The sequence below is a fragment of the Anolis sagrei genome, chromosome 2, assembly GCF_037176765.1.
Source record: "Anolis sagrei isolate rAnoSag1 chromosome 2, rAnoSag1.mat, whole genome shotgun sequence".
NCBI classification, from domain to species: domain Eukaryota; kingdom Metazoa; phylum Chordata; class Lepidosauria; order Squamata; family Dactyloidae; genus Anolis; species Anolis sagrei.
Window position 1 is genome coordinate 65,649,911 of NC_090022.1, and position 27,692 is coordinate 65,677,602.

The window sequence follows — 27,692 nt, forward strand, 5'->3', positions numbered from 1 at the left end:
AGACTTGTATTTCAGAATTGTAATTCAACAACATATATGATGTTTTTTCATGGAAAGAGAAGTTCACAGCACTGTATCTATTCCTTTCAGGTTTAAATGCTTAGGGGGACTTTTTTCACAGTAAACCTACTTTTATCACTTATATTAGCCTCTAGATCTGAAGTTCTCCACTAACTATACATTTAAATGTTCTGGGTTCAGAAAAACAGAACTTATCAACTAAGTAATGAAGAGAAGTTAAATAATAAACAACAATAGAATTAACTATTGTGTCTCTAAAATTGTGGCATTCTTTTAAGAAATGTTTTCTCAGTCAGGTAAACTTTCTGTTTTATTTGAGGACACAAGATTGATTTAAAACAACAGAGGTTTCTTACATACAAAGAAAATAATAAACGTTAGCTTGAATCTGTGGCAGGAAGTATTCTTTCTATTCTGTGCCTCACTCAAAGGGGAGAGAGACAAAAATTGCTCTCTAGTGGAAGTCCTCCCTTCAGTATCAGCTGTCCAAGGTACTGAACCTTAGCCCACAAACAGGCCCTGCTTCAGGGTCACAATTCTTCCCCAGACATCTCAAACCAAGTTCTTGAAGAAATCCCACTGATAGTGGCATAAAAAAGCAAGAAGACCTTTCTTCTTTCATCTGTCACAATCTTAATTGTAAGTTAAGATGAAGGAACAAGAGAAGTTGCTTAGGGCAAAATTGTCTAATTTTGAAAAACATTTGAACAGCCCTTTTAAAGCATCCTTCAAGTTGATTTTGACTTGCAGCAATTTTATCAGAGTTTTATTGGCAAGCTTAATTTGAAGGCAGCTTGTCATCACTTTCCCCTGGAAGAATGTGATTTCCCAAGGTCACCATGGGGTTGAATGGAGATTCAAGCTTTGGTGCCCCAGAGTCCTAGTTCAACACACAAATGATTACACTAAAGTTCTGGCCCAACAGTCTGTGAGTTAATCATTCAAACCACAGCATATGAACAGTTCTACACAGCTAGTGCTAATGAAGATGGTGGGGGCTGGCTTTCTGAACTGCTGTTTGATGTGTTATTAAAAAACCAGTGAAAACCAGTTTGACTGGAGGCCACAAGAATCATAGCTCTATTATATTTCAAGACTTAGAATTATTATTATTATGTTTACTTCTACTCCTCCTTCCTTCCCACAGGAACTCAAGGCAGCTTACAATAACATGACATAACCCATTTAATTTAAAATATGGCAAAATCAACTCCGCAACCATTAAAAATATTTGTGTCATTAATGCAAGTTAAAATACAGTTAAGATATAATAAAAATAATTGTACCATTAAAATTACATTTAAAGCTAAATGTTGTCCCTAACTCTCACCCACGTCCTCCCTCACATGTCTGAGGACAAAGAAATGTCTCAACTTGCTTGTGAAAAACCAGCAGGGTTGAGGCCCTCCTGGTTTCTCTTGGGAAAGAGTTCCGCATTCTGAGAGCAGCCCCCGAAAAGGCCTGCTCCCTTGGTCCCACCAAGCATGCTTGAGCTGATGGTGGGGCAGAGAGAAAGCCCTCCCCAGAGGATCATAGATTTCTAACAGGTTCATCAATTCCAAAGCAAATCTGCATACAATTTCAGTAGAAACAAGGCTTTCTGGCATTATGCTTGAAATATGCTTATAGTTACTGCCACTAGATGCTAGTTGCATATTGAAATCATGAGGTGTACTATGAGGTGTCTGGAGAGGGCCAGAATGGAGCATAGTCCATCATACACATCCCTCAGAGGTCATGTTCTAAATTTAAAGTCAGAACCTAATTTTCCTATCTAGCACATTATCTGATGAAACACTTCTTTGTAGGTTCAAATATAAAAAGTTATTAGGGTTACATTACATGATATGTTAAATGCACTTTTGTTATTATACCCGAGAGGAAAAGTGTATGACAGTGATCTGGGTCCAATAAATGTTTCTCCACAGAAATGTTACTTTTCTGCAGAAATTGTTGTTTGCTCACAGAAAATACAATTTTCTGCACAAACAGCTATGAGAGAATTCTATGCAGAGTAAGTTTTAAGATGTAGGATTTGAAAACTGGTTTTTGAAACCTTTCTCACAGTGTGAAGACTAAAATTACCAATTGCTTCCTTCAAAAGTAAGTGAAGTATGGCAAATAAGCCAGCTGATCAAGGGGTGGTGTACCTAATGTTGTGGATGGGGAGTAGGGGTGGGGTTAGGGTTACTTGTGAAGGATAAGATTGAACTTCTTGGGTTGAAATCACTTTTATTCCTGGATGACCAGGTTGCTGCTATGAGTAAGCACATTTTCACATATACTTCAGCCTCCCATTTCCTTTACATGTGATTGCAATTACTTGGGGGGGGGGGGGGGTCCAGAAAGCGTAATGTTTAAAATGTTGCTAAGTGTATCACAGCAATTTGAAGCCTCGTAGGTGGAAAAAAGTGATAGAAGAAACCTTATTAATTCCAACAGCAAGGACCTTCCTCAGGATTCCATGTTAACTTGAAACGTTTATTGAAAACCATCATTTTTTTGGATTTGTAATGTTAGCTTTACTTAGTTATTTAATAAATGTATGAGTTAACACAAAAAAAGAATTTTGTGCTGTTTGGATAAGCTCACTGGTTCTGCAGTTAATTGTGCCTAGTTGTTACACTGCTTCAAATATTACTATGTTCCTTTTTTTAAATGATTATGTTCCCTCCCAGTACACAGCATTCCTTACTTGTCTTCATTCTGAAGAACTATTTAAGTGAGTATTGTAAAAACTCAGTATCTAGCAGTGCAATTCTATATGAATTCATTTAGAAACAATGTTCAGACTCCGTATAAAAAGAATTACTAGTATTTACTGTTTCTTAAATAAAATTTGTAACCTGCTTTGAATAAATATCTATGTAGAAAGCACACATAAATAAGATTGCACTAAACTGAGTTTTCAGGAGATGAACTAAATAACTTAGTAAAACAGTTGTATACATTTCCCTCATTCAACAGTTCACTCTCATTAGGTTTAGGTTCCTATTTTGGAGGAATTATTATGAACACAAGGGAAACAGTATGTTTTATTAGGAAGTTTTTTGGGTTACATTTACACTCTGTTATTGATGAAATTAATTGACCCCAGGGAAAGGGTGTTTTGTGATTAGTTATAGACAAGAACAGCAATTGTTGATAAATATGATATTTGTCACATTTTTAAAAAACCTCAAGAACATCTTACAATTAAAGTTTACAAATGCTATTGATAAGATAATATAAATGCACCCCTTCCCTCAGAAAAACATCCAGGGGCAATTAATTGATCTAGGGGCAGTATTTGAAAATCAGGTAATCATATCCTATCAAAACAGAAAAAAAATGTGTTTTAAAGATTATGGAAGAATCTATTTTTGAATTTTTTCTAGGACTCAATAATTCTATGATCTCTTGCAAAAGAGAAAATGAAAATATCATATAGCATGAATTATCAATTCCTTCCACTCAGCTAAATGGAAAATATCTCCATAAAGATTGTATGTTTGTTTGTTTGTTTTTTAAAAAAATATATAGAAAAAGACTGCCTTCCCCCAACCCACTGAGAATAAATAAGCAAGCTGAAACTCTCACACACTAGGTATACATACATACTACCAGAAGATAGGAAGCCAAAATAAAGTTACAATATATGAATTGTTGATTAGCATCTAAATAAACTAGGTTTTCCAGTTGACAACCAAAGGTAGAAAATGAGATTTTAAAAGTCTTAAATTATCTATATATAAGAAATAGCATTTGAAATTACTGAAAGCTTTTGACTAAACAAAAATAATCATGCAAGTAATTATTGAAGATAACAGTGTCTTCAATAACCAGACTTTCTAAATCTTTCCTTTTATAAGAGCTTATCTTTACAAACAAGAAGACATAAATCAATGCTAGATTGAGAGAATACAACCTCCATTCCAGATATTGATATATGGACTCACAGATTCCAAAATGCCAGAAGTATATTCAAGTCCTCAAAAATAGTAAGTGGTTGTCTCCTCTAGAGAACTGGCAAGGGCAAGTGTTTCTTTTATCCTTCTCGTCATGGTTTGCAATGCATTGTAAAGCATGCTGTGAACTGGACAGTGTCCGACTTCCTACTTCCTGCTCGACTAGTGGCTGCCCTGGGAAACCATGGACCCCAGAACAGAATGGGGATAAACAGGCGCATTGTATGACTGTGACACTCCCTCGGTGAGGTTTTATTCTTAGGGCCATTCTCCATGTTAGTCTTTCCAACACTTCCTTTTAATATGCAAGTCAAAAAGTGGTATAAAAGATTTGTGGAAATAAAACGTGAAAGGTATATCAAGGAATGCCTATTTATTTCCATTGAACAACATTCAGAGCAGCTTAAAACATGTCTAGGATGTTAAGCAGGCAGATCACATAATCCATCAATTACTTTTTATATTTCTTTGGGCATTTTCAGAGAAGTATATTTTAAAAATCATTGTAGACAGTCATTATTGTATAGCCACCATACCAAAAGATTGACTTAACAATAATCAATCTTACAACAAAACATTATCATAAACGTCTTATGACAAAATTCATCACCAATATGAACATTCAATAAGTGAGGTCAAGCTAGCTCAGTGGAACCTTGTTCGCTTTGAAATCAATAAGGCAAGCTTGTCATCTCAATGTTCTATTGGTTTCAATAGGAACAAAGATCAGTTAACACCATCTAGCTCAAATACTGTAAAGTATATTTTCATTTGCTATTAGTGAACTTTGGTTTTCAAGTAGGAATGACAAAAAATGTCATATTCTCAACTTGAGCCAAAACTGAAATGTCTTCTAGCATTATGATACCAGGATAAGAGTAAATGGTGCTGTCTACTTTTTATAGTATGGAAAATGTGGCATCTAGTAAAGATTGTAGCCCACCCCAATCTCAAAGAAGCACAATTTCTGTAACTACATGATTTTAGATCCTGGGTATAATGCGTACTTTTACACAATTATCTGATACAAACAGCAACCATATAACAGTGGGTTGTTGTAGGTTTTTTGGGCTGTATGGCCATGTTCTAGAAGAACATAGCCATACAGCCCAAAAAACCTACAACAACCCAGTGATTCCAACCATGAAAGCCTTCGACAACCATATAACATACCTGACATCATATATTTAAACAGAAATACCTGGAAAATGTACTGTTTCACATTTTAAAATCACATAAATAATGAAGTGGGCCTATTAATATTTGCTGGGATTTGGTTCTAGATTTGCTCCCCTCATGCATACCAAAATCTGTGGATGATCAAGTCCCATTACATAAAATGGCACAGTAAAATGTAGTTAAATATGTTTTTTTTAAAATGAGAAGACACAGATGGTTCAATCTATGGATACAAAATGAGTGAATACCGAGGACTGGCTGTATTGCTATGAGGACCGTAGACTGTTGCTGTGATCCTGATACATTTCTCTTCAAATAAACAGAAATTCATCACAAAAAGAAGAGGATGTGTATACTATAAAATAATGTTTTTATTTGATGTTCCAGTTGATAGAAGTAGTGACGGCCATCAAATTACAGTAGGATAACAGACATATACAGTTCCATAGCCAACATAACTGTATATCTATCTAATATTGGAGACCACAACTAGCCTGTGCTGTTCCACTCCTCTTCTCTGCACAGTTACCATGGGTAGCCAACTGGCCACTCTAGGAGTAGAATGCTCAACTGGATGTGCATTTGGGTTGTGGTAACATGACCCTTTTTATTCCATTATATTCTTATCATCATGCTAATATTTGAATCACTAAGTTTAGACAAATCCACTCATCAAGGTAATTATAGCATTTCCTTTTTACTGTTCGGGCTTTTAAAACGAAGCTTTAAACTCTGCACTTGTTTACTAGGAATATAAATGTTCATTCCTCTCATTCTAACAGCAATCAAGGTGAATAAGCCATATGTTTGTTCCTATACAATTAAAAACAGTCAAGTCTCCCCCTTCTTTGATTTTCCTCCTCCTCCTCCTTTTTCTTTTCTTCTTCTTCCTTTTCTTCTTTGCCAGCATCTTGATTCTTTCAGTGTATGTTTTGCACCCTATTGCAAACTTGATGCAGATGGCATAGGGAGCCATGCAAAATATCCAAATAAGTGCAAATTAGAAGCCATTCAAGCACCTTTTGTTAGAGTTTGCACATACTTTCCACAGCTCTCCACATATTTTATATTCTCTCTCTCTCTTAAACACCTCTTGCTTTCTTATTCTTAGGAGACAAGAATTTCATCTGTGAAATTTCTTGCAGCATTAAGGGGATGGAATTAGTATTTTGTCAATAATTATTGACATCAACTTTTTTGGTTATTTCCTCTGATACTTTGGTCAAGTTTTAAAATTGAACCTAAAAGAAGCAGATATCAATCTATAAGAGAATGCTTGTTTGTCTATCTATCTATAAACACAGCAGAGAGCATGATTCTACACTGGCATAAAGCTCTGCTAGGTGCATCTTTGATTCTTCCCCCAGTTCCCATGTCCATTCAGTGTCCATTCAGTGTCTGGGGAAGGACAAGAAGCTACTGGGCAGTATCCTGCCATAGCTTTGAAGCCAGGAGCAAAAAGAAAACAACATCCTCCGGATCTTTGGAAGCCTGGGCGGAGGGTGAGTTCTTTGTTCCCTGCTGCTGAAGAGCAGCTGGATTCTGCCTTGGTGCCCCTGCCTTCCCTTGAACACTAAATGGCCATGAAAGTACACTACAGAAATAAATAGGTCAGCAGTGCAAATAGGAATATCATTGACAAAGCAGGTAGTTGAGCCCTCCTTCCCCAACAACTTGCAAATGACACATTTCAGTTGTTAAACTAGTTTCTTTCCACATATGTTACCAAGAGTATTCAGGACAAAGAGTCCTGGAATGTCCCAAAGTAACTCTTAAAGCCAATGACAGAGAACCCTGGGAAAACCGGAGTGCTTTTCAACAGGTTCTTGAATATTGGCATTTCTGAGCATGGATTTGAGTCCATTTATTATTTCATGTAGAAACTGTCTCAAAGCAGAATGGTATGGCTACCAGGATGTGGTGAGGAGACTGCACTAACCCCAGCCCCTCTAGCACTGCCACCATCAATTCCTGTTTGTTATTCAAATGAGAAGCATGAAAAAGAAAGCATCGCCTGCTCACAGAGGCTCTCCATGTAGTCCATAACTCTGATTTTCCAGCATTGTGAATCACAAGGAGCTTCTGCATATAGGAAGGCTCCCTTCTTCATACAATTGAATGCTATATGTAGAAGGCAACGAAAGCATACAAGCAGGAGGACTAAAATACTCTTCTGTCCTTGCATGTTTATTATCCCCACTTTTTGTAACATCTGAATAGGGTTTCTGGCACATTCATTCTGGCACAGTAACAGAAATTATGCATGCCTGACACTTGTTTGGGTTTTTTTGGCTCAATACCTTCTCTCCTCGACCCACTGCAAATGTGCCAAATACTGAGGAAAATTTCAAAACACCTTATTGTTCAGTGAAGTGGCTGATGCGGTGGTGAAAAGGGACTAATTCCTCTGCAAACAGAAGCAGATGCAAACTTTTGGGTTGCGCTCCAATTTTGCAAACATTAAAAAAGCCATAATAATAACCCTAGGCATCTTGTTTTCGTCTCAAAGGAATCCATTAACTTAGCTAGCTCCATTATTTACCTGGTGATTGGAAATTTAAGATGGAGTGTGAAACACAACATGGCAGAAAACTCTTGAAATCAAAATGCAGTACAGATCTCGCTACCAGAGCAGTTACATTATCTTGTATGGCACGTGCACAGTTACCAAGGCAACCAGTATCCTTCAACCAACTCTATTATTATGGCTATTACAGGCTTTTAGGCTCTCTGGTGTCCTAGCTATCACTATGAGCTGGTTTGTACTAATAACCCTCCAGTGCAGATGCAAGTAGAAAAGCATAAAATACATGGGAGGAATACTGTTTTGCAGATAGACATTCAGCATTATAAGCCAGTGGCAGCTTGGGAAATTAATTTCTATCAGCTAGAGGGAAGCAAATCTTATATAACTATATTTATTAAGCCAAATAAATGTGGTGACAGTTCATGGCAGACCTTGAGTCCTTGTGATGAATAAATGAATCTAATGGTCAAATGGGGCCTCAGTATTTGCTAATTTTGTGAAAGACAAAATCTCTGCACATTTATTGCAGGGAGGAAATTAATTAGCTATTCCTGAAATGATCAAATGTGGTTCTCTTAGAAGCAAATGATGAGTATGTCATTTTAGAAAAATGAAGCTAGGAAATGACAGATACTACCTTTTCATGTTACCTCCCAAAGTTCGAGAGAGGAGGTTGGCATTATCATATTTAAAATAGTTAAATTTGGCTTCTGAAATCCATCTTTTAATGTCTGAGGAAAATTGTTTCCATCAATAATTGTCGAAATTGTCTTCTGTTATATTCAAGCATTTACATATCAAGGAACTACAGCAACCTCCTGATGCTCCATATGGTTTAACAGAAACTTTTTTTTATCTAACAACCAGGAAGCTGCAAGCAGAAAACAAATGCTTATTGCATTTTATTTGTATCAAAAGCATCTTCCAATTAATCATCCATCAATCCTTAAGGTAAGAGATTTGTTCTAGCACTTGAAATGCACTTTTTGTTTTGGGAGGTAAGAATACTTTGGTTCTGCGTTTAATGAACCCCATACTTATACACTCCATAGAAACCCATTGGTCCATTTAAGTTACATTTCAAAAAATACAGCCTTGCACAGCAACAGCTATTATCTACAGCACTACTTTTTGTGAGAGAAGCAGATCAAACCTGGACAAATACACTCTGCTTACCCATGAAATTTCTTGCTTCAGTTTGCATTCAGAAAATGTTGAATCAGTGTTGAATTGGAGTCCTAGAACTGAGGAATGAAGAGATAACACATCTTCTGATCCTCTCTAACTTCCTGGCTTAGTCCTCATGTGTTTTCTAAATGCCTCTGTGGCACCTCTCTGCCATGTACAGCTCTGGTTCAGCTTCAAGTCAAGCAATTTGGTTTAGGATTTAGTCCTAAGTGGGTTTTTTCACCTTTTATAGAAACAGGATTCTGGGTTAACTGTTAATAAAGTTGGGTTCACAGAGGACATAGCCTTCAGTCCATAGTCCAAACTGAATGAAACAAAGTGGATGTGTTGCATTCCCATAGAATAGGCAGCATCTACACAGGGCCCATAGAAAACTGCTTGCCTTTTTTCTGGGGAAAAAAGTGGATGGCATTTAGGAGAAGGTTTATACAGCTTACTATATTCTGAAGTAACTAGAGACTTCATCCCATGAACGGGGAGGGAGGAAAGTGGAGAGAACCTTCTTACTTTGTATGTACTATATTTTCTCATCTTCTGGGATGGGCAGTCATTCCACTTTCTTTCTCCTTCTCCCCGTCTTTTGCCATTTTAAGCCGTTTGAAGTCAGGTGCTGCCTGATTCCTGAAGACAAACTTAGGGCCCCATTTCCATGCACTGCAAAAATGGAGTCCCACAGAGTCCCACTGGAAGTGCATGGAAATGGAGCCCTAAGTCAATGTGTAAGAGGGACAAACTACTTCTCCCCATACACTATTTTATCAACAAGCCCAGTCTGTTTAGTGACCAGATCCCTTGTTCCCATGTATATTTCAAACTATGAAAAGAGAGAAAAACAACAAGCCCAAGAAATATCCAAAAGGCCATTCCCAATTAATTTGAATAGCACTCTGATAATATCAAGAAATGAATCATAACAGCAACTATGGAGATATATTCAAACAAGGCTTATAGTAATTCTGTAGTTACTCGGTGATATAAAATTGCATGAAGCTATAGAGAGAAATTATCTGAATTTAAATTCAATCCAAAGTGTACTCCAAAGTACACTCCCAGACCTTAGATAACACATTTGGCAACAGTGATTCAAGATGTTAAATTTTAAATGTCTGATTTAATTTTAAATTAAATGTTAACTATATACACTTCTACTTCAACTCTACTGAAGACCTGAAGCTCACACAATTGCAAACATGTTTACTTTCATAAAAGTAATTTTAATTACATTTGTTTTTTTAACTTTTGTATCAATGACTCAAATGTTTAACTGTTTTTTATTTTTGTAGATACACACACACACATATATATACATACACACACATACATTCACACACACAAATGCACATACACACACATTCTGTTGTATCATACCATTATTAGGTGCCTTGAATCTTTATGGAGAAAAAGGCAGTATTAAAATTAAATAAATAAATACAAGAAAAAAGGGGTTCAAACTATATCTTACCATGCCAAGACAGAATGCTTGTGCAAATTCATAAATACTTGTAAAAACTCATTCTTAGTGTTGGGGTTCAGCCTGAGTTTGAACTTGAACCTGATTCTCTGTTTGTTCCTCCTGTTGCTAATGAAAATATAATTACTGATGCTAATGGAAATGTACCTTTTGATGCCAATGCTCCTGAAATTAGTGAGGAAGAAACTGCTGTAGGTTTGGAAAATGCCAATGTTCCTGAAATTAGTGAGGAAGGAACTTCTGTAGATTTGGAAAATGAAAGTACCAGTGTTCATGAGAATGTTTCAGAGGGAGACCTTGAACTTTCCCTCCCTTCTGCACCTGTTAACTGTAATGACAACAGAAGGGGCCAAATTTGGGAAGACAGAAGTAAATCACTCAGTTTCCGTCGATCCTCCCGAATTCAAGAATTAAAAACATTGGCTTCAAAACAGAAGGGCGGTTCACGGAACCAATTCTTGAATTTTAATTGCCTTACGCCAGGCTGACTGTCTCAGTTCAGGCATCGTTTCAGAATTGATGAAGACCTTGGCAGTTCTCCCGGTTCCCTGGCCATAGTTTGGGAAGATTTCTAGGATATCAAGTACGGTTAGTGGATTGCTAACAGGTTCCAGTATTTCACAGTGAGGCTTTTGGTTTTGCTTTGTCCATGTAAATTCATGTTTGCGGATTTTGCTGTGGCTTTTGACTTGCATTTTTCCTTTATTTTGTAACCATTTTTCTTCAATAAAAAAGGATTGTTCTTCACAGCCAAGTGTGGTGGATAGTTATCTTAGGGCCTCGTTCCCTGCTCTGGATTGCAACACTTAGAATCAAGTATGTTTATGATAATCATTTCTATGCATAACAATTATAGTCATGAAATAACGACATCTTATGTTTCTAAATAACACAGTTTATATGATAAAAAGTTACTACCTATGAGATGTGGTAGGGACATTGGGTGGTGGAGAATTAACACCGATCTGTGTGGCACATGGAATAACCAAATAATATACTAAGTAAAACAACAACAACAACAGAGATCTTTCATTTACATAGCCATGTTCTGCTCCACAATAGTAAATGTGGACTTTTCTCTAATAAACATGTTGACCTACAAAAACAATTTGCCACTCCCAAATTATTCAAGTGCTAGGCTAGTACTGTCTTCATCTATCCTTATTTTCTTTTACCTATCACAGGAAAATCACTATCCCAATTCATTTATATTTTGACTTTGGGCGAGAGGTTGCATAGTGCATTTTAAATATGTATTTTTGTTGTTTATCAAAAATAATACATTACTGAACATGTGTTAGAATTCTTTGAGTTTAAACTCTTCCTAACATATCTAGGAACTAGAACTGAATGTTTGGATTTAGAAAAAAAAGGTTTTGCATTTTGTACAAGTATCTAAGGCCAGATGTATCTATTCAATAAAATAAGTCAGAATAAGTGGCTATCTGGAGCACTAAATTTGCTGGGAAAGTACATTTTAATGACTTACGATGCAGAGAGAGAAAGGAAAAGTACACTTGCAAGTAGAAAGCTAGAATTTGATGGAAACTGGTGGATCAGGGCCCTTTTTTGCTGATGTGTTAGTTTTATTGTAGGAAATGTTTATGCCAAAAGAAAATAACATTTTCTAACTGCATTCTGGAATGATACTGTCCACTTCTGCAAGGATTCCATCAGCCAGTTCAGGCATATGGGTGGTCAACCCATAGCAAACTTTGCTTGTGGTGTATTTTAGCATTTATTCTATGCTTTATTTTTCTTACTACACAAGAATATATTGAGAAGATATTCCTCCTTGCTCCACCTGGCAGCATGTGGGGGGAGGGGGGGGTCCATATAGATATGCAGAGTGCTATAGAAATTGATGAACAGCCCCACTATACCTCCCAACTATCATGTTCTGGCAAGGACAATCCTCACAGGTCTTGTGTCTTCCAACTTTTCATCTGCTTTAAAAACTTTCAGCAGCTGACCTCAGTTATAAAGAACTAAGTGCAAAGTGCAAAAGTAGCTTGAACTCAAATCAGAATCGAAAAAAAAATGTGTGTCATTATAAAATCTGGTGTTATAAAACTGTACTTTCTAGGGCCAGTAAACATGTAGTCATGGTGCAAAATGAGTCCTGTATACAATAGCAGTGCCTTAAGCAGCATACTTTGATCCAAAGCAGCGAATATCTCCATGAATGTATCCTCCTTGGACACAGATGAAGCAGTCAGAAAACTGGTCCCAACATATTACTATATGGTTAGAAAGAGAAGTCCCATTAATTTTTAAAATCCTTTTTGTGCCTTTCCTATACATGAAGAGGATTTGTCTTGCATTAAAAACTCATATTTGTTGTCTCCACTAACAGCAGTTTCCTAACGTATATTTTATTTTCCTGCTGCAAAAATGTGTCCTGCTGGTTATTAAAATAATGTTTGATATATAGGATTTGCAGCTGGTTGTAATAATGCAATCACCTCTCTGCAGAGACCTGCATTCTATTTATATAGAAAGTCCCTGGTTCTGTAGGTTTGTACTTAAACTGAATTTGTATGTAGGTCTAAACAAATACATTTGTATGCATGTCGGGGTGCATCTACACTGTAGAATGAAGGCAGCTTGACACCACTTCAATTGTCCTGGATCAATGCTATGAAATCCCGGGGGCTGTAGATTTACAAGTTCTTTAACCTTCTCTGGCTAAGAGTGCTTCTGCCTCACCAACTATACAACCCAAAGTTGCATAGTGTTGAGCCATGACAATTGATATGGTGTCATATTTCAGTAATGCTGCAGTGTAAATGCGCCCTATAAGGGCTAGGTAGCAAAGGAGACAGATGCAAACACAAGGGAATTGGGAGGGGAGGAGAGAGCCTGTTCATACAGAGTCATATAAGTCAGATATTTGCGATTTGGGGACTGCCTGTATGGTAAACCGAAGTACTTCAGTTGTTTTACACCCTTAACTTTTCCCAATGTAAAAATTCGGGTTTTGAGCTACTATAGCCTTTCCATGAAGAAAATAAATCTTTCTGAAAATGGAAGATCTTAATGAAAAGTCCTGTGATCCTTTGGAGGAAGGTGAGACATTTTCTTTTTCTAATTTCCTGGGCAGCCTGCCATGACATTCACCAGGCTTCTCTACAATCCTCCAGACCCAATTTTCAGATGACACATTGTGGGTTAAGAAGAGAAGAATTTTGCAAGCAGAACTTTGTTTTTGGTACTTCAACTGTATAGTCCTTGTGGTCTCTTCCAATTCTATGATTCTAAGACTTTTAAGGTTTAGAACATATCGTAAGAAAAAATAAAATTGATAAGCAAATTTAGTGATGCGCCTTTTCCAGATATCTGGAAGCAGAACACATAAATAGGTGTATCTACACTGTAGAATTAATGTGGTTTTGACACCACTTTAACTGCCATGGCTCAATGCTATGAAATCATGGGAATTGCACTTTTACAAGGTCTTTAGCCTTCTCTGCAAAAGGATGCTGGTTCTTCATCAAACTACAAATCCCAGAATTGCATAGCATTGAGCCATGGTTATTGAGGTGGTGTCAAACTGCATTAATTATATAGTGTAGATGAGCCCTACAGTATGCAGCAGGTTTGAAAGCCCTAAAATAAATGGTGAATAGGAGTCTTACAAGTGATGATCTCTGTTTTTGGAAAACAAAATGTTCACACAGGCACCTTTTTCTGATGTCTCACTGTTTCTATTTTCATCTATGAAATGCCACTGAGTATGATGTTAAAATGGATACAATTAACTAAACAACCCCCACCCCCTTTGGTGCCATGTTGATCAGGCTGTTTGCTTTCTGAAAAACTATTTCTTATCTAACATGAACTTAAATGTCTTATTTAAAAATAGATATAGTAAGTCACTTCAGATTTTGACCCTGTTTTTCAGCACTGTGTCTTGCCAAGGGTTTCTCTCAGTTTAAATCAATACATCCAGAGCTGGGCCCCATGAACATTTGTATACACATACTTGATTTTTATGTGAAAGAACAGAGAAAAGGAGAAAATGTGAAGGAGAAAATCCAGTCTCTGAGCACAAGGGAAGGCTTTGAGTCTTTTTTGGTTTTGTCCCTGTTCCCAGTTGAGACTGAGAATCCCACTAAGACCTTGAAGAAATGGCAACACCTCCACTTCCTTTATCTGCCAAACAAATCCGATTAAATGGGCAGCTGAAGAAAGGGGAATTAATTTGTATTCCTAAAAAGGACACAGAGAAAAGCACATAGATTGTCAACCACCTTTAAGGGGGAATAGCATGTGGGTCAACCAGTTCCTCCTGAGTAGTCTACTCTTGGGAACACTGAACTATCTGATAATTATCAATTCAATGCATCATCTTTGCAGGATTTACATCACAGATAATGTATTTTAATACATTGAAAATAGTAAACATTGCATATATAATACTTGGACCATTCTAATGATGGCCTACATTTAACATGTCAGAACTTATTGTAGAAATTTTCCACTGTAAATTTTGCTTGGAGAAGAAGAAACATTGAGCAATGTACACTTGCTATAAACCAGCGATGGGCTGTATTGGCCCTCCAGATGCTTTGGACTGCTGCATCCATCATCACACATAAGCAATGGTAATGTATATATTATTGCAAACCACTGGCATTGTTAGTTCTAGCATGTTTTTGAGTAACCAGTGTTTTATTCTATTTTAGTCAATAGATTAGGAAACAAGATAAAAGTCGCTTGCTTTTGAAATAGTATGAAATCATATGTAACTATCGTGTAAAAATAAATATCAGAATTCCTCTTTCTTAGTAACTTTATATGTAAGTTCATGCTCAGGGAAATTTGCTGCTTTATAATTAAATGCAATGGACTGTCAAAGAACGGTCACTTGTGTGTCTCTGACTTTTAAATTTCTTTACCTCAACACTACATCTGTTTAACAATAATCAAGTAGCCATATATTTTATGAATACACAAACTAGTCATATAGTTAATGTTAAGTAGCAAAAGATAGAATTCCAATCATTGAGAAAGATGGGCATTCTATCATTTTATTTAACACATCAATTAAGATAATACACAATTTACCAGAGCAAAAGCATAATAATTAGGCACTTTGAAAAGAAAATCTATTTTCCCAGATTGTTATTTTGAAAATCTGTTATAAAGCATTTTTTACATGGACTTAACTGGGAATAAGTTATATTGATGAACTTATTATCCTGCCTATATATTGGAAAGGTGTATACTAAAACCCTATAAAATCATATAATAATTTGTATATGTAGCTTTGCAAAATTTATATCCTCAACAGAGAGTAAAATGCACAAAATGGTGTGTTTGAATGTGCACATTAATTGGTTTCTTGGTCTTCACCGAGTTTTAATTAAATTATATGTAGAGTTGCCAGGTGAACTAAAGGAGAAGACCCCTGTGTCTTTAACGGTTGTGAAGAAAATGGAATTTCAAGAAGCAGGACTGCTGGAATTTCCTCTTCTATAGAACAACTGAAGGCCCAGAAGCCTCTTCTCTCATTTCATCTGGTAAGCCTAATGATGTGGCATTTAGTCAAACTTGATGTAATGAAAGTCATGTCTTTCCATATTTATCAGATCAATACACATTTAAATATTTGTTTTCCCTTGCATAATCTGCTCCCTGCTTTTAACAGTTACTCAACATGAATAAGAATATATATGTGTGTGTGTGTGTGTGTGTGTGTGTATGTTAAAATTTAAGGAATCAATTTTAAATTTACCATAGGTGGTGATGATACTTATTGTTTTACAAAACTCTACATACTGAATAAATTAGTAAAACTAATTTTGCACTAAAAGAATTAAATAGAGATTTAGGTCTTAAACCCAATTATTAATCCTAACAGAAGTACAAGTGGTAGCTTATTCAGCAATCAGTTCAGTGGGTCTACTGTCGTTGAGATTAGTTGGACTTAAAAATTAAACATAGTTCATCTGTCCAGCCCAACAAAGACAACATGAAACGATTAAAGAAGAAAACAACAGTAATTCACAGATATTGCAAGTAATTCAAACAAACTAGCAATTCCCAAAATAATAAATAAATAAATAAATAAATAAACCCCAGTACACAGAATATCAAATAAATAATCTTTCATCTAGATAATGGGAGTTCTTATTCTTCCACTTCCACACGTCAAGGCCATAAAATCTGTTCTCAAAGGTTATTTCTTTGGAGGAGATTTGGATATTTGTAGGTTGCACAAAAAAGCTAAAATCTGTCTACAAAAGGTGTCAGTTATGTTTATAAATGGACAGAACTCAATATTTTTCCCACATCAGAAATGTGAGAAAAATGTTGGTACATTTAATCATATGTGGTTGCCCGGAAGTACTGGACTCAAATATATATGATACTGGAGGAAACTGTTAAGGTCAAAATCATGATGAAACCAGGTTTTTATTTGTTGGGAATGCTGGACAATCAATGAGAAAGGAAACAGAAGATTACTACTATATATGATAACTGTAGTGAGAATCATCTATGCACAGAGATGGAAAGAACCAGTCATCCCAATGCAAGAAGAATGGCTGATGAAGATTTGTGAACTAGCTATGATGGACAAACCGATGATGCTGATTAAGGAGAGATCCTTGACCAACTTTTAAAAAGATTGGGACTCGTTTAGCATTTTTGCAGCAATTTTCAGCTATTGGATTTCTGAATGAGAGGCATGTTATTAAAAGTAGGAGTGTGTTTATATAATATCTAAAGGGAGTAGAAAAACAAGGAGTTAAAATCAACAGAGGTTTGTAGAATAGTTCTAGCAGTTACATATCTAGTATGTGTTTATTAGTGTAGGAATATTTTAGGTTAGGGTGATTCTTTTAGATGTAACTGTGTTAGATGTAGTAGTTTTAGCTTTATATATTATAAACATTTGCTTTGCATATTGTTTTTGTTCTTTATATATTTTTAATTATTATTGTTATTATCAATGACAATAATAACAATAACAGTAATAATATTTTCCCCACATCTATATCTATGCTATTTAGGTAACCAATGTTTGTGCAACACATAGAGTGCTATACAAAGCATACATATGATTTTTGAATATTTGAAAACCTATGAAAGCCAATGCTTGTTAATGAGAATTGTATTTAAAGAAAGAATCAAAGGCACCAATTATAAGCATGTTATCATAATACCCTATCAATTTCAATGAGAAACATAACTAAATCAAAGTGTAATACTATGCATGTTTACTCTAAAGAATATTCTACTTAATTTGGTAGAACTTGCTCCTGTGAATAGCAACGGTGGGCAAGGTATAGTCCAAAGGCTTTAGGAGGCTCTTGAGATCCTGAAATACAGCCCATGGCATCCTGGAAGTCCCCCCCCCCCCCATTTTTAAAATTTCCAAACTGCTACAGAGGTGATTTCTGCCCTCAAACTGTCCAAAGTCTCCCACAACTGCCTTCAAAGGCAACAGTTTCTTCCCCTGAACTTCCCCAACCCCATCAAAACAGATCCACCCTCTCCCCCCCCCCCCCACAAAATGGCAGTCAGAAGTGATACCACAGCACTTTGGTTACACTGAAATGCACTGTGGTGGCCTGCCAGATGGGTGTAGCAATGAGAAACAGCCCCTGATGCATTTTCAGTTGTCAACTGCAATGTATAACATTACAGTCTGAAATGTGCAAATATGTATTCCCTAAAAAAACCCCCTAGCTTCCTGATGATACTGACAGCCTTGCTACTATTAAGTTTCTTATCAAGTGATGTAGCTTACCTGTGGATATATTTGGGAGGAACTATTAAAGCACTATCTATGTTACAACTGTTAATATCTTCAGTCCCTTTAAACATATAAAAATATAAATTACAATTAACATGCCTTATTAGGATGGAGTTGAAATGACTTCCCATTACAAGGGAAGTCATTGTTGACTTAATGTGACCTTTCATGTATAGCAGCTGTCTAGTTTGCTTTTGATTTCAAATGAAAAACAAACATTTCATTTATCTAGATTTTTAAATAAAAATATAACTGACAGTTTTTAATTCTAATTTGAATTTGAATGCAGTCTACAGAAAAATTATAACTCAAGAATGCCTTGGACATCAGGTTTTATAAGTAAGTGTCCAGAATTTAGGTAACTTTTAATTTATTTTTTAATTTTTTAAGCAGGAACGCTGCCCAACTAGCTAAAAATCGGATGCAGTATCTTGCTAGCTTTTCTTGACAAAATTAATGAAGACAAATTTCACTGAAGAGAACATTTAAGACAGTTCAGACATTTTCCTTTAAAATGTACTGATTTAGGTTGTAGTCTATCAGCTAAAAAAAGCTTAAGTAGCTGAACATTTGCATGTATGTCTTCGTCAGAGTATTTAAAAGATTATATAATATAATAAGAGTGCACCTTGTCTGCAATCATTAGATCACTACAGTGCCACAAGACATTATTATCTCATCTTTGGTCTTCTTAAACCATGTTTGCAAGTGACCTTGTCTTTCCAAAAGGAATTTTGTCACAATAACGATTTTTCCCTTTCGATTCTCCATTTAGTCATTTCCACTTCAAGACATGTCTACGAAATTTACAATAATTAATCATGCCTTCAATACTAACTATTCAGGAAAGATCACCAGTGACAGGCCACTAAGGTGCAGTTATAGTTATACCATTGGAATTTGCCTAAAACTTAGAAAGCATTTTCGAAATTCCAAACCCATATTTTGCATTTAAGTTGCATTTTCAGGTTGTGGAATACATTTTGAAAAATCCAGTAACTGAAAGTGGCTACAGTGGGGATTCTTTGGGAGAAAATCAAATAAATAAGTCAACTGGATGCTATCTCGATGTTTTTAGTGGTATTTGAGACTGTATGATATAAAATGTTATTGCAATAAAACATTACCTATTGAGGTTTGTTAAAAAAAATGTTTTTTTTACCAGTGATTTAAATGTAAGGACTCATGTATGCATCATTGTAACATCATACAGAACAAAGTATGCATCCATTGCTTCTTTCTTTTTTGGAGAAGTAGAATATATAACCAATTGAACAGCCTGCTTATATCAAATATCTATATATTTATCAAGCAAAGGTAATTTTAATAATGCAACTTCATATAAAACATTGTGCCAATAAATCATGCCACTGATCATTTCAAAAATGTAAAATTGTTAAACCAGATTGTTTGCCTCAGGTAAAATGAATATGAACTCCACCCTCTTCTCAGGAAAATGCATGTGATTAGCTGTATCACTCATTTACCAGCTGACAATGCAATCCTATGCACGTATATTCAGTCATAAGCCTCATCAAATTCCACTGGACTTACTCCTTGGCAAGTGTATACAGAAAAATGTCATCAGATTATAGTTTCTAGATTACTTCATCACTGAACTAAAGAACATCATAGAAATCTTAATGAAACTATTAACAAATCTATTCCTGTAATCGTGTCTTCAGTTGCATCTTTGTCTATAATCAATTCACCTTGGTAGTTGCACAGTCATGTGATCAAATTAATAATAGTGACATTTTAATTAACTTTAACTCTTACTATTCTCATCTTCATCACCATCACTATTACTGTCATTGTCACTATCACATGGCCATCACAATCACTAAAAGATCCTCACAAAACATAGTCCAAAATCTTGATGCCACACAAAGTATGATACTTTGTCACCAACCCAAAGAACAACAAGGCCAGACACAAGAAACTTTTGTTCTCAAATGGCCTTTTGCTACTGATTCACCTTACAGAAAACTTTTATTGCCAGAAGAGATTCATAATCCAGAACTGCTTTGTGCATCTTCCACTGCACTTGTACTTTCCACCTGCATTTCAGGTTGTCATCTCACTTTAGTGAAATGCTTCAACACAAGCCCCGTGAACTAAAATAAACTGTTGGTGATGATGTTTGGGGTATAGAAGCACACAACATATCCAAAGAGACTCCTTACTGTGTGTCAGTCCCAATTTATGGTGTCTGAGATATAGACTTCATCCAACATCATGGTAAATAACAACCTTAATTAATCATGGTACACACAGAATGTTGCAATTGTTCATGCTAAAAATTGCCATATTGAAGATATATGTAATGGCACCGTATTTGTTATAACTGAAAAAAACGGCAAAACAGTTTCTGTGACCACTGCCTGCAGGAGGAGGCTTGTAGCACGGTCCCCTCATAATTCATATGCCCCTCCTTTCACCACATTCACATTGCAATATTTACAATAATTTCTCCATCTAATTTGGGTAGATGAATGACTGATCACCATCTGTTTTGCTAAAACTGCAGCAAAAGGCTCACAAAACTTAAAAAATAAAAGGGAAAAGGATGATATTTGAAAAAAAAACCTGGATAATGGCAAAAACCAAATCAGTCCCAACACTTTACAAACACATGACCCTTTCGGGAATAAGAAAGAAACAACTGAAAATGGGGGGGGGGGGTCATCATCAGAAAAATGGGGGACAGAAGGGGAAATATTGGTTTTGTATAAGTGATAGCGTCATTTCTCTTTCTATTTCAGGACAATTCAGTTTTTCCATTCCACGATAATCCCGAATGCTGCCATTATTTTAATATGGGAATGCCAAAAGAGTATGTTAACAGCTCCAGTACACTCTAAACTTTACAAGCTCACACAGCATTCAATAAAGCCACATTTTAGTAAAAATTCTCTTGGTTTGGAGTGCCTTATGCCTGATAGAATTTGATATCCGCAGCACCACATACGTTACTTTGTAGCAAGTATTACAGGTTTTACTTTCTTACTCCCAAGTAAGAAATAATGTATCAGATGATTGCCCAGATTATTATAAAAATTAATCACACCCTTTTCCTTAACTATATTTATATATATCCAAAAGAACACCAGTAAATTTTACATCCCACTAATAATATAATACTCTCTCAACATTGCTTAAACAGCTTCCAATTTGTATTTGTTTAAAATGATTTCTTGGCATTCATAATCCTCCGTTTGATTAAAGTTTGAAAAAATCTCCAGAAGCTATATATCTACATCTAATGTTGAAGATCGTGCCACAATTACTACTTTAGAGACCACTGTGCCTTCTATTCTTAGATGTATGAGTGTACAGTATATATATATTTATTTACACATTGGATTCAGCCTTTTCCTTGAAATTCAGACCCATAGGACAGACAGTCCCTCCAAGGAAAGTGAAATCTTAAAGAGATGGGGCATATACTTCAGAACCCATTATTGTCCTATTTTGATGATCAATGAAGTGGAAGAATGTGATGACATCATTCTCTTTGAGGTTAGCAATTCATTGCTTCTGGCTATCAAAAGCCACCCAGTAAAATGAAAAGAACACAGTGGGGAAAAGGTTATGTTCTAATTAATGTTATGATAAAGATTTCTTTTATGTTTTCATTCTAGACTTTGAAGGATGTGTCATGGTCTATTTCAACATTTTTCAAATCCGTTCTGTAAGCATATTTTAAAATCAGAGGCATTTGTTGTGTATTTCAATTAATTCTAAAGGAAATGAATGCAAACAGCAAATGATTCATAAAACTAAGCAACTGAAATATTTTGTCTGTAATCCCACACAAAGTGTTTGTAAACCTCAGAGTTTAATAGGATTTAAAAACCCGACTGGGTTTAGGATCATATTTTCATGTATAAGAACTTTATCCTATATATTAATCTAATAATATAGCACAAACACAATCTGTTTAAAGTTAAGTACTTCTTAGTCGTTAAAACTCTTAAAGTGAAATCAATAGAATTTCAGAATGATCTGAGTGAATCATTTTTTTCCGCTTGTTTTAAAATAGGCATTTAATGTCTTATAAATGAGCTCAAATTTTATATCCAATTATTCCTGAAACCACAATATTCTAGAATATATTTTCCTTTTTTAAAAAAAGATTAGTACGTGGAAAAGAAGTTTGCTTTGCTTTAACTGGTAGCTATTTCTGAACATCATAAATTGCACAGATTATATGCCCGCAATCTATTCCTGACCTGGTTTCCTTTAAAGTTCACTCACTTCAGTTGAGGATATTTAAATATATTCCAGTGCATCAGAACAAAGAAAACAAGTAAGCAGACATTATTACCTAGTAAATACATTAAAAATGAGTGAATGCATTGCAAAATTGCTCTTTTATCAATCTAAATCTTAATTCAGTACCAGACATTACATATATTAATTTGAAACATCTCGATTCTTTACAGATGTTATTTTTTAAAAATTGGCACAATTATATATAATTCTTTGTAAATTGCCGTGGGTTAGAAAACATGTGTTTAAGGTGGTAATTTTAAAGAAAATGCCAATTTTTGTATTCTTCCCAGAATCTTTGCTTTGTGTGTATGTGTGTGTGAATATTTAAATTCATATATATGTGTGTGTGTGTTTTCTGCCTATAGATTCTGCGCTATTTCATCTCCAGACAGCATATGTTCTGCAAGCCTACTCATAAGTAAGTCCAACTAAATTCAATGAAATGCATTCCAAAGGGAAGAAGCATTGTACTTCAGGATATACTGCAGTTGGCAAAGGAATCCAAATTGCATATTTTAATTAGACATCACAAAAGAACAAATAAAGATAAGATGCAGCTTCTGTTCAATATACAATACTGAGATATATGAATCATTTGCTGTTTGCATCCATTAGCTTTGGAATTAATTGAAATACACAACAAATGCTTCTGATTTTGAAATATTCTTACAGAAGGAATTTGAAAAATGTTGACAAAGACCATGACATATCCTCCAAAGTCTAGAATACCACCCACAGATGAGGGATGCATATATTTTAAATTCATAATACTAATTTTATCTGGACATTTTATTTATTCTGCAACATTGGCATCGCCGATGAAGAAGTCACATCGCATGAATGAACAAGTCGCACACCACTTTGTTTGCAACTGTGAGGTGTCATTCATGGCTGTTTTGGTTGTAATTTCTGACTCATCACACAAAATGTTTAACATTCTTAGTATCCTACTTGAAAAGGATTGGGCCATGAGTAATGGCATTTCCATTGACTTCTCATCTCCTTTCATCTCAGATTTAAACAGAGGTAACAGCATACATTAAAACGAAGATGAGAGGTTGTCTAAATCATTGCTGGTTGTTAGACTGATTTCCTGGCTCGGCTTATTTAATCTCTTTAGCATACCATTCGAGTACAAATGTTATGGTTTGCATAACACTGCCATTTCACTAATAGACCATTCCAGACTGTCTCCTTTGAGAGAACGGAAAGATTTTAAGTAACCAGATCTTTTAACATGCTGTATTTAGTAACATTCAGTGTGATCCTCGACTTGTTTACTTGGAAGTAAATCCCATTGAGTTGTATGAGACCCAAATAAATGTGGTGACCCATAAGTAGAATTGAAAAGTCAAACAAACAAAAGACCCCCCGTTTTATCTGGGATGGAGGGGGCAGCTTGCATGGACATAGTTCTGCCTCCATGTCTCTCTCCAAGTGAGCCCTCCACAGGTAAATTGAGGTTAGGCGAGAGTTCAGCACCTGAAAGAAATCTGCCCCTGGGGAGAACAAGGAACAAACATGTCTCCTCCAATACTGACATTAGGCAAAGGTTTTGCTCAGTGACCTTCACTGCCAAAGCTCTCGGCTTTTGGAGCATCTCAAGCATTTTGTGGGGCTGTTGATGTCATTGTGCTGGGAAGGCAACAAGACAGAGGGCAAACAGAGGAGAAAATGGGAAGTGACCAAGGAACAGCGCTGAGAAGAGACCAGGCTTTGTGTTCAGCTGGTAACCCATTCTTCCCCCACTTGTGCCTGGAAATGGGCAAACAACACAGAGCAAACAATCGTCTTTAACACAACCAAAGCAACATCAGAACCGAGATCTCCCCTCTATAGTTAAAGCAATGAATTTCCCTCAGAAGGGGTATTGAATGAAGTGCAAGTGCCAATGTGGAGTAGGTTTTCCTTGTCTCCGTTTCAGGCTGTGTAAAAAGGCCACGTCTTTTCAAAATACAGATGCAAATCAACGGGCTGGTATTCAACTGACTTGTCCCCCCCCCCCCCCCAAATGTGGAGTAGGTTTTCCTTGTCTCCGTTTGTGGTCACCAGTATCACTTTATTCTCCATCTCCACACTACAGAACATCGGGTTAACCCAGGCATTGCAAAAGGCTGTCTTTTCAAAATACAGGGGCAAATCAAGTGGTTGGTATTCAACTGACTAGTGCCCCTCCCCCCCAAAAACCCCCAAACCAAAACAACGACGACAACAACAACAACAACCCTATCCCCAGTCGCTTCTGTGCTCCAAGATATTACACAACACCCAGGGAAGACAGCAAATGCGACGCGTGAAGTAGTTCTCCCAAGGTGGGCGCTAGGCAGTGGGCACCCAACTTGGAGGGTCAAAGGCAGGCGCCGGGAGTGTTGGAGGAGAGGGAAAGTGTCGGGCAGGTGGGCAGGCGGGCAGGCAGCGCCACAAGTAGCAAGCCGGCAGGCAGGAGGCGTCCCGGGGCGGGAGGGGAGGCGCAACCTTGGCTCCGGAGCCTCGCTTACCTGCGCGCTTCGCCTTCCCTGTCCGCCCCTTCCAGCAGGGGCCCTCCAAGAGGAAGGAGGAGAAGGAGGAGGAGAAGAGCGGAAGGCTCCGTGGCCGCCTTCCCAGCATTGTCTTCCTCGGCGAGCCCCGGCCGCCTCTCCGCTCCGCTCCGCCCCCCCTCCCCTCCGCCCGGGCAGGCACCGAGGGGGCGCGCGCCTCTTGGGCTCCGTCAGGAAGGGAGCGCGAGGCAGCCCGCTCCCAATGGGGCCACGCGGGACAGGAGAGCAGAGGAGGAGCGAGGCGCGCTTCTCCTGAGAGGTGGTGTCCGTCGAGCCCCTGGGGCCCCTTGGCTGCCAGAGCCTCGCTTGCCCTCACAGCCCCCTCCCTTCATGCCTCCCTCCCTCCCTCCCTCCCTCCCTCGACCACCCCCAGCCCACTCGGACTTTGCCTGGCTCCAAGCCCTCCCCTCAGCGCCCCTCCCCAGCCCACGCGCCCCTCTCCGGGCTCCTTCCCTCCCGCCCGACCGACCTGCTGCTGCTGCTGCTGCTCCTCTTAGGGTCCAAGGCAAGGGCTCCTCTCCTCCTCCGCCGCCGCCGCCGCCCCGCGCGCGCCTTCGCTTCTTTTCCCTCCTCGCGCCGGATTCGTGCTCCTTGACAGCTCGGCGCCTACTCTCTCGCCCGCCCGCCCGCTGCTCCTTCCCTCCCTCCCCCGCGACTCCCGGCTCTGGCCCCTTCGCCTCGCTCCCTGTGGGCTCCACGAGGCGACGCGCAGGACGAGTGGCGGAGCCCCGCCTCCCCCGCCCCCTTCTCCCCTCCCCTCCCCCCTCCGAGACCCACACCTGGCCCGCTGGCCTTAGCTGCCCCCGCGAAGACCCACCGCCCGCTCCAGCCCACTCCCTCCGCCCACGGGAGCCACCCCAGTGCAGGCGGTGCCAGGCGGAGGGCGAGGCTGGAAGCCCTCCAGAGCCACGGGCCCTCCTTGGAGGGGGAAGGGCAAGGCCCCCAGGGCAGCCTCCAAGCCACCTCCTCTTTGGGGAGAGGGACACGTTGGGCAAACGCCGGCCCTCCCGGTGTTTTGGACTTCAGCTCCCACCATTCCTAAGAGGCCCCCCATCCTCTTCTAAAGTCAAAGAGGGAGGGCCCACAGGACTCCCCAAGGCCAGGCAGAGTTCTGTGGCAGGTTGATTGACAGGGCAGCCCTGGCCCTGTGTGGCACCTCTCCCATGGTCTCACCTTCCTCGACCCCTGGCAACAGGCCCTCTGGGTTGAAGAGGCAGCTGTCAGAAAGCAACTACCACCCATGACAGGATCCAAAGGGAATGTGTTGACTGGGATCTCACTGGAGAAAACTTGGGCGGGAGGGGTGGGGAAGGTGTCAATTCTTGGAGCTTTGCTCACCACAGTTGTCTGCACAGCAGCAGTAAGTGAGATCTAGGGAAATGGGAAGCCCTTCGGTCCTGTATACCTCTATTCAAATTAATATATTTAAACCCAGGAGACTGTGAGAAGGGGTATCCTGGTGACAGGTGGACTGTCTGCTTACCAGCCAGCCCATTACCCCACGCCCTATCCTTGTTGTCTCTAAGATTATGTTGGAGTCTCCTTGGCTTGTCCTCCTGGGGGACTTCAACCTCCAAGTGGATCTTGATCAAAGCTTCACGTCCTTCAGAACAATCATGGGTCTAACTCTATCCCAAGTGGTATTTGGTCCAGTTCATGATGTAGCACACATTCTATGTTGGATGTGATCATTCTCTTCTTAGTGTGGACAGCTCATTGCCTGGTATATTTTAGACTTTCTGGCATGCAGGGTTTCTGAAGGGATGATACACCAAATAAAGAGGTTGAAGCTCAGTTTAAGTTGTGGAAGGAGGAAATAACCAGGGTAGCAGACCCAATTGCTCCCTGTATCCATTCCCCTAAATGGAAGCAATCTTACCTGAGCGTTACTTTCAGCATACACCATTGTAATTGTGACCATAATGAGAATAGTGGGAAAGCAGAAAAAAATCTCATTCCACTAAATTAGAAGCATATGAAGCATTAACGCAATGGCTCTCAACCTGTGGGTCCCCAGATGTTTTGGCCTTCAACTCCCAGAAATCCTAACAGCTGATAAACCGGCTGGGATTTCTGGGAGTTATAGGCAAAACACCTGGGGACCCACAGGTTGAGAACCACTAGTTTAACATGCAATGGTGTTTACAGCAAAAAAATTGTTAGCACCAGTGACATCCGAGCTTATGGAAAAAAGAATGAAGATCCAACAACAGTTTACTGTGAACGTGTTTTGTGTCCATTCTGATTTGGATATCATAATTAATCCTATGGATGAAATTTGGTCCCTAATTTTCCAACAATAATGGATATGTTCCCATTCACACAGCTCATTCATGTGAAAGTGTGAGGTACATCATATGTGCCCTGGATCCTCACTGTTCTTAGCTTTTAAAAGCAGGAAAATAATAATAATAATTTTATTTCTAACCCACCCTCTCTCTCCAAAGGGACTCAGGGCAGCTTCCAAAACAAGGCAGACATTCAGTGTCCCATACAATATAAAATAACAGCTTACATTAACATTTAAATAAAATGAAAAACAGAAAAACAATCCTCGACAAGCAAATGGACTGTGGCCTCATCAAAAGCATTGAGCAGCTGAGTTCTGTTTAAAAATAGGAGCATGAAATCTAAGAATATAAAATGACAAGTGGCACTCCAAATAGATGGATGCTAGCAGGGTGATCAGCCAGATAGGGGCCATGGAATATTACTCAGCTCCCTCTCCATAAGCTAATGTACACAGGTATGTTTTAAACAGCTTTTTAAAGCTCTTTAA

General features: G+C 38.1%; 1 protein-coding gene and 1 long non-coding RNA gene across 5 annotated transcripts in view; one reads left to right on the forward strand and one right to left on the reverse strand.

Moving 5' to 3' along the window:
- The window catches only part of SLC6A1 (solute carrier family 6 member 1), a 107,797-nt gene extending 82,255 nt beyond the window's left edge, over nt 1–25,542 (reverse strand). The window contains exon 1 of one of the 4 annotated variants that reach the window (XM_060765932.2): nt 25,383–25,542. The gene's annotated coding sequence lies outside the window, so the exon portion shown is untranslated. The other 3 variants (XM_060765931.2, XM_060765933.2, XM_060765935.2) reach the window with 3 other exon arrangements.
- LOC132766687 (uncharacterized) lies at nt 14,522–20,991 on the forward strand. The gene is made up of 3 exons (XR_009630545.2): nt 14,522–14,940; nt 15,717–15,858; nt 20,864–20,991. It is a non-coding gene; the product is annotated as an uncharacterized lncRNA (long non-coding RNA).
- Nucleotides 25,543–27,692: the final 2,150 nt, after the last annotated feature.